We start from the raw sequence: 8,756 nt of genomic DNA, 5'->3' as shown, positions 1-8,756 counted from the left end.
GGCACGTGTGCCTGAAAGCTTACAAATAAAGATTTTTAAAAAAATTTTGCAACTATTTAGTTGCTCTAATACAGTGGTCTCCAAGCTTTTTAAGGTAAAGATCACTTTATGAAGTAAAAGGCAATCCAGGATCTACTATCAGCCCTGCCCCCCACCGCACCCCTGCACCCAGCAAGTCAGTTGGGGGAGGGGACAGATTGAAGCCCCTGTGGTGAGGGAGGGAGTGGAGCAGGGGCCAAGCTGGGCCAGGGGAGGGTCAGAGCCTGGGCAGCTCATCCAAGCACATGGGGGAGGCTCCCAGCCAGGGACCCACTCACCCAGTTGCTGGGAGCTACAAAAGGGGATGGTCCCACTCACCTGGCTTGGCTCCAGCAGCAGTGGGTGTGGCACAGCCCAGCCACGTGTGTCCTGCCACTCTTACATCCTGCCGCTCCTGGACTGTGTCCCAGCTGCTCCCCATGTGCATCCCACCGCTCCTGATTACAGAGCCTCTGACAGTAAATCTCAGTCTGGGGGGGCTAGCCAACTGATCAATCCCAACCAGTCAGTCCCAATCGACTGTCGGGGCTCCCCAATCAACCAGTTGATCAGGATCAACCAGTTGGTGACCACTTGTCTAATAAAAGTTATCACCGCCTCAATAATTTTGATTACAGATCAAAGGTATTCATTTTACCAATTTAAAAAGATGCTCCAAAGTTGCAAGTCAACCTGAAAATCAAGCCATTTGCTTTCCCGATTCATACATCACTAACAATATTCTGCAACTGGCAAATGGTTAACAGTGTCTGTGTTAATAGATGAGGCAGAGTGGACTCTATTCACTCTTCTGGAGCTGTGTTAACTCTGCAGTGCCAAAGAGAATAAAATGTATTAAGAAAATGTGCAGATATAATCCAAAAGATATGCTGGACAGGGCAGTTGAGCAGAGTAGAAGGCTCTTTTTAAAATGGTCATCATGAATTGTCTCCATAAATTTTAATAAGTTATTAACTTTAAAGCCTATTATTCCTCTTTAATTGCTGAATGCATCAAGATATATAAATAAGAGTGGAGAAAAAGAGGAATAAAAGAGATAGAAATATGAATCTGACTAACTCAGGCAAGTATTCTATTATGCCTCAAAATAGAAAGTATTTTTTCTTTGCATTTTATGCAAGTTATCTTATTAAATCTTAACAGAGAGATAAAAAAATCATATGTTAACCACTTCAGATCACACTCCTCCTTTTTCAGAAGTTAGTAGTGTATCTGCATATTCTGCTATGCCATGTTCTCTCATTTTATCAGCAGGTACAGCTGACTTGAACATTTTTAAATATATTTTTTGCCAAAACATGCAGTTTTGTCAAAGCTAAAGCATTTCACAGAAACTTTTGAAGGTTTCTGGGGTCCTGGCCTCTATGGTCACTTCTAGAGAAGCTAACCATTTAGTTCGAGAACTGGACATTTGTAACAGAATTGTACTAAAAATGCTTGAAAGTTTTTTGTTTTTATTGCCATGCAAAAAGAACATAAAGAGAAACTTGAAGTTTTGACATTTCTAAGCTGCGCAGATTGGATCTAGAGCTAATGGAATTCACATCTGCCCTTCAGTGGGGGAAGGCCAGAAGGCAGGGGGTGCCCCCACATGCCTCCCAGCCTTCCAGACATTGCCGAGTGCAGCTGATAGCAGCCGAGCAGGGCCATTCCTCATTGGCTCAGGCACATGCCTCCCCCTGCTGCTGTGTCATCTGTCAAGCAGCTCTTAGCTGCAGGCAGCCAGCAGAGGGGGGCGTGCTTATCATAGAATCATAGAAAATTAGGGTTGGAAGGGATCGGAGGAGGTCATCTAGTCCAGCCCTCTGCTCAAAGCAGGACCATCCCCAACTAGATCTTCCCAGCCAAAGCTTTGTCTAGCCGGGTTTTGAAAACCTCCAAGGATGGAGCTTCCACAACCTCTCTGGGTAACCTGTTGCAGTGTTTTACTACCCTCCTAGTGAAAACATTCTTCTTAATATCTAACCTAAACTTCCCTTGCTGCAACTTGAGACCATTGCTCCTTGTTCTGTTGTCTGTCACCACTGACAACAGTCTATCTCCATCCTCTTTCTACCCCGCTTCAAGTAGTTGAAGGCTGCTATTAAGTCTCCTCTTCTCTAGACTAAATAAGCCCATTCCCTGAGTCTTTTCTCATAAGTCATGTGCCCCAGCCCCCTCACCATTTTTGTCACCCTCCACCGGACTCTCTCCAATTTGTCCACATGCTTGGCCCGCTTGGCACATGCACTCCCTGAGAGCACTAGTGCACCCCTGACTCGCCGTGCTCCCTGTTTAGGCAACATGCATGGGGGCAGCTGGGAGCGCCAGTGTCCCCCCGCAAGTGCTGGCTGGGGAGCGGGATCACTAGCATAAGTGACTGCGTCACTTCCAGAAGTGGCCACAGGACTTCAGGAAGTGATGCAACCACTCAAGAGGCACCAGTCACCCATGTGCAGAGGTCCACCCCAGGCAGGCAGAGGCAGGGAAGTGGGGATCAGACCTTAAAAGCTGCTGGAGGGAGGCGGTGCCAGCAGCACATCCTGCATTCCTGGCTGGCACAAAATAATCCTCCCTTGTCCCAAGCTCCAGGACTGTGCACTGGTGCAAATCCAGAAAGAGGTCTGATGATTCCCCACAACCCAGCACCAAATTCCCAGCTGAAGCTGCTTCCTCCTGTATAGCTGGGGGGCTCTTATCCGCAAAGCGGGGAGGCAGCCATGCCCTTGTGGCTGCAATGCCTGGTGGGGGGCAATTCTAGCACTGAGATCAGGGGAGAGGCAGCAGGTTCCTGTGCTGGGTTTACCTGGCAGCAACCCCTCCCTCCACCCATCCCTGCAAAATGGATCTAACTTAGCTGAGCACACTCAGCTGGCAGCAGTCGGCACAGGCAGCCGGTAGGGCAGGGTATGGGCTCACCCAGCTCCCTGGGCTGCAGCAGCTGTTCCCACACTGAAATCACCCCCAAGCTGGCAAGGGGTCAGAGGGGCAGCTATGTCCTTGCAGCTGCAAGCGTAAAGCATAATCTGATCGCAGGTTTCTTTCAAACTGTGGGAATTATTGACTAGATACCATCTCAATTATTGTTATTGTCCAGTAAAGCACAAGTCACACTGCACTGTATGCTTGAAAGGAGACAAATGTTAAAGTGACAGAGTCAAACTGTATTTAATAAGCAGCTTACTATCAGCTGACAAAGAAAAGTTCAAAACAATTTATCTCTGATTTTTTTCAACCAAAAAAAAGAACTGTTTTAGTATTATGGTCATCAAGTGCTGCATCACTCATTTAATAAATAAGAGAGCACTATTACATCTGAAATGTGGACTAATTATTCTAAAAGCATTAATCAATTTGTTAAGAACTCTTCAGTAATAATGCAGTCTCTTTATTGCTACCACGGTAAGATTTATCCCACATAACTATAATCTGCTTATTGATACAAATACCACCTCCTTTTAGTTAATTTAAGGAAAACATTGTAGAAGTGCACTAGGCTGAAAGGGATGATAAATAATTTTTAGACTGAAAGTTGAAGTGGATTGATTAGGAGCAATTTTTTGTGTTTTACACAATAAAAAGATGAACTACATGGTTCGCAGAGCCAATTTGCAGAGCAACCTCTTCTCTCTAATTGCTGCTAGACTAATGTAGAAGCACACTCCTAGGAAGTAGAGAAATCCATTTACCCAACCATGTCATTTAAGTAGTGAACACAAGTAGTGGATTTTTCCATTACCCTTCATATTAGCCCTGCTACATTCCACCTGTGACCCTCATTTTATGAGGGCAATGCTCTTTTATACAATTTTGTAACTATAATAAAGGTCTACTTTAAAATTTTTCAAACTAGACTAAGGACATTTTTTAAAAAAACATAATTAGGGACATAACCAAGCTCACTAATTCCTGGTAATGTATTGTAAAACCAAATTATTTGCTAAAAGGTCTAATAAAGCCATATCTTCAGGAAGAGAAAATAACATCTCTATTTTGTCTGGCACAAGAATCTAGTGATTGTTCTCATTTGACTGTTCACTGCATGGTTACCCAACTACTACAAAACTTTTTCTTACTTTCAGAAACATTTTTCAGAACAGGAACTGGATAAATCATATTTTGAATCAGCATATATTTATTGATTATTCTTTTTGGTTTTTATCACATGAACATAGATAAAGCCTACATCATAATGAAAGGAAGAAAGAACAAAAGAACAAACACATATCCTTAACTCTGCCCAACTCTATCTGCTACTATTATAATTATAGCACATATCATCTGGATTTAAACAACCAACAGTTTCAATATACCAAACCTCTTCTCCAGGAAATACTCCTTATTTACTTTATTCATTGTATTTCCTTAACATGAATAAGAGTTCTTATGGGAGGAGAGGTTTTCAGGAGTGTACCTCTTATGCAATGCTTGAACATCTCTGGGGGAGAAAAAGTGAGTTTCAGTTAGAGCCAACAAACATCTGGGAAGAAAACACAAGTAATTTTCAAAAAAAGACATTTGAACTAAATATTGGTTCTTTGAAAAAATCCTCACACTATCAAATTGTACAGTTTGCTCTAAAGCACTAAATTACTGTTAGAAAATTCTTTCTTCCCTTTGATAAAAGGTGCTAAATAAATGCAAGGTATAACAATGATACTTCAAAACATTTTCTGCCATAGCAAGAACTTAGTACTGATTCAAAATTAGAGGGTTGATTCAGCAAGAACTATATTCTGTTTCTGCACTGCAATACCCTGCATGAGGCTATCAAAATTCTGGAAAAACTGTTGCAGCTTTTGTTGCCATATAAAAAAACAACAGCTTAAACTTTTTTTTTTGTTCCATCTTTTGAAATTGTCTTTTGGCTAAAAACCTATATACCAAGTTTCAGCTTGATGTGATTGAAATGGCTGAGTTATTGTACACTGAAAATAGAAGGTTATATTGGAAATGCCAACTCAGTTTTTTAATGACCGCAGCATTACTTGTGACACATTAATATAGCCAACAACATTCTTAGTGTTTAACTCCTCTGCTTTAAAGGACAATTAGAGAAACCAGCCTTTCCCTGAAAACTGTATTAACAATGATACTAGTAGTTACTCAACATAAATGTTAAATACCTGCTGCTTTTCTAAATACTGATTTGAATGTATTATTTAAATACCGTGAAAAAAATTTTAGTAAGCATAATTTTAGTTTGGAGAAATTTCCTGTTGGGATGTGCATATTTTACAAGCACTTTATTGATCTTCAGTGGTGTCAAGAGTTTTTAACACACAAGTCTTAATTCCAGTCTTACACTGACTTTGTCTAAACAAGGAAAACATATATTGGCTTGCATGTTTAATGAACACATGCTATATACCAGTGTAGATACAGTTTAACACTTTTAAGAAGTGTTAAGACATTGAGGAAAAGCCAGGCCTGGCCAGCCCATTAACCTCTTTCTACATGTTTAAAAATTGATTATGATATGCCTCCACAGCCCAATGAATGGAAGATTGTAGCACGATAGACCTATCTGAGCTGGGGGAAAAACAAGTATGAAGACTGACATTGACTACAGCACAGGCTAAGAAATTCAGCGCATATTCAAAGTGCTCAACAGGGGCTGTGTCTACACGAGAAGCTTTACTGCATAATAGATTAGTCTACTGTGCAGTAAAGCATCACCGTCTACACATGCTCACATTTACTGTGCAGTAAATTAGTTTCCTGCACAGTTAGCTACTACCTGTAAGTACAGGTAGTAAACTAACTGCTCAGTAGATACTGTACAGTAACACTTGTAGATGCTGACTGGGAGCAAATTTGCTCCTGGGCAGCCTAGCCAGCAGGAGGCCACAGGGGACAGGGAGCTATCTGTCCCTGGTCCTGGCACTGCTTAGCTCCCTGGCTCCTCCCAGGAGCTGGGAGCCAATCAGCACCAGGACTGGGGAGCTCTCTTCCTCCTGTCCCAGCTTCTGGTGTAGAGCTAGTAGCTCTAGAAGACAAGCAGGGGCTGGGAATTCAACCCTCACCCATCTTCCAGAGCAGCTCTAGGGAGCAAATGGAGGCTGGGAATCCAGCCCTCACCTGTCCATGTCATGCAGAGCTGCTCCACAGAACAGACTGGATATTCAGTCCTCACTCACTCCCTGGAGCAGCCAGCTCCACGGCATGTAGAGCTGCTGTAGGGAACAAGTGAGGGCTAGCTTCCCAGCCACGCCCCTGCTCCAAGGAGCAGCTGGCTCCATGCCAAACAGGGCAGCTACCAGTGAGCCCCATGCCCCCCCACCTGGCAGGAGGTTGCTGTGGGTGGGCAGAGCAGGGTGGGAACATCTCTGTACCCATTGGGAGCAAATCTGCTTCCAAGAGGGAGCACCTGTAGACGTGCTCCCGCATGGGCAACTGGTTGAGGGGCCATGTGCCCCACCAGTGGCCAACCTCGTTGTGGGGGAGGTCCCCGTAGCCAATCTTGCCGACCGGGGGTAAGCCTACTTCAAATTAATAGCAAGTCTAGATGCACCCAGGCTTAGGTAAAATGGGTTAACTAAAACATTTTTTAAAATAACATTTCCCCAGGTCTAAACAAAGCCACTTAATGTAAATTATGAGTAACCCACAAGGCTACTGGTGTAAGTTGAGAAATTCTACTAAAGTGAGTGGAATGACTGGTATAAAACCAATGTGTGATAAGAATTGGCCTTATATAAGCATTATAGTCAAAAGCCATTTACTGAAGGGAAGGATTTGATTTTTCTATAGCAAATACCAATCTTATATCATTGTAACTTCATTGTCTTTGATACTTATTACTGATTTAAATCAATGAAGGAAAGAAGAAAATTGGACCTGTGGTAGTTATTTGGTATTAACGTGGGAATCTTAAACCAGGATAAAGCTTCCTTAAGGGAAAAAGGAAATCTATAAAACAAATTTATTTAATTAAATCTATGCTGCAGTGTCATTCAGACTATCATGTTAATTAATTGAGTTTAAACATGATGTGCTTATTTAATAAATAATAAGTATAAAGTAAACACTAATAGGATTAAAAAGTCAGATAAATGACAATCATTAAATAATAGAGATATTCAGAATCTTCTTGAAAACTAGGGAGATATGTGGTGCACACAGCGATGGTTATAGTCAAAGTTGCTTAATATTTCACAATATAACACTAAGTCTGTATTTGCAGACTTTTGCCTGCATAGTTGCATGGATATGTATGATCCATGTTTGACATTGATCTGACAGCAGAAGCCTCTAATGCAGACACAGTTATACCAGCATTAGTATCATTAAATTTTGGTTTGTTTATGTTGGATAGGCTTACTGTGCTGGTAGACTGCGTTGTTTTTTTAAGTGTGGCTGCAGCACTGTCAAGTAGACAAAGCCATCAGCCCTGTATTTTCAACTACTTAGAATTTTGTCAGACTTGAAAAATTCAGGCTGAAATTATTCATGCTAGCTGTCTGCCTCAGTCTTACTTAGTTAATTAAGTTATTAAAAATGCTTTAGCTATTTCCAAGAATGAGATTAGGAAAAAATGTTTGTCTCATAATAAGAAATTGGTTAAAAGACTAGTTTTAGAAGCATTAGCACCTCCATGATTTGGAGCAGGGCCTTGAGGGATTATTTTCTGCTTTCATGAGAATCTCCACAAATTTATCCAAGTTGTAAGCCCTTGAAAATTTTCAGTTTGCATAACCTCAGTCTATCCATGTTAGGCTGCTAAACTCTCCAAAGATATCGCCTTCAGTAAGCATGTTCCATCTCTTCACAATCCTGGCATGTGACAAGACTGTCTATATTTGTTCCATCCCAGGACTGCAGAGGCCAAGGAAGATTTTCACAGCAATTGATACCAGGAGCCATTGTGCATGAACTTGGGTATCTTGCTTGCTTGCTTGTTTGGTAGGCTGGTTAAAAAAATAGAAAAAAACAAATACACATTCATATAAAAATCCTATCTTAAAGCTAAAAATAAATTGCAAATTTGCCTAAAAGGGTAGTTAGGAACTCCTGCTGCATATAAAAAATCCCCAAAGGACACACAAAGCTCCAATAGGTGACTCTATCCTCAACCATTCCTCACCTTGTTGCAGATGTGGGTTAGCTTTCATTTTAAAAAGTATATAATAAAAGTGTGCGGTACAGAAAATCTAATAAAGCTGAAATATCAGAAGGCAAAGGGGAAAAATGCAAAAGTTATTAAATCACAAAATGCTAAATAATAACAAAACAAAATAAAACAACTCTTGATTTTCTTGGGCTCTGATTTTTATATTTTCTGAATGATTGAGATTAGCAGAATAGCACATGACTGGAGGGGGTTGTATTCTGGTAATCCTTAATAAATTAAACAAAATAAATTACAGCAGCAACCATACCTTTAACTGACATTATAGCAGCAAAAATTTCTAGGGTAAAGATCTTTTTTTAGATCTTTATAAAACTAGGCTCCACAAAATCATGTTATGCACTTGCCCCAGTGTTCTAATATTGTTTGGCATTTTATTTTTTATATATATTATATTTCTCTTGTTTACAAATGTTCTTCACTCACAGGAGGCAATAGTCTATGTTTACCTTATCATTTATACATTTTTGTAATGTATTCTGAGAACTCATTAGGGTACATGGTTCGAAAATTCTCATTTTAAGTAGAATAGTTATTAAGCAAATTTAAAATTAATTAGAACTCTTTGCTGCATTTCATTATGAGGTTATTCAGTAATTACTCTGCA

Source organism: Crocodylus porosus, unplaced genomic scaffold, assembly GCF_001723895.1.
Source record: "Crocodylus porosus isolate Cpor-Errol unplaced genomic scaffold, CroPor_comp1, whole genome shotgun sequence".
NCBI lineage: Eukaryota > Metazoa > Chordata > Crocodylia > Crocodylidae > Crocodylus > Crocodylus porosus.
The sequence above is the reverse complement of the archived record's forward strand: the minus strand, read 5'-3'. Positions refer to the sequence as shown.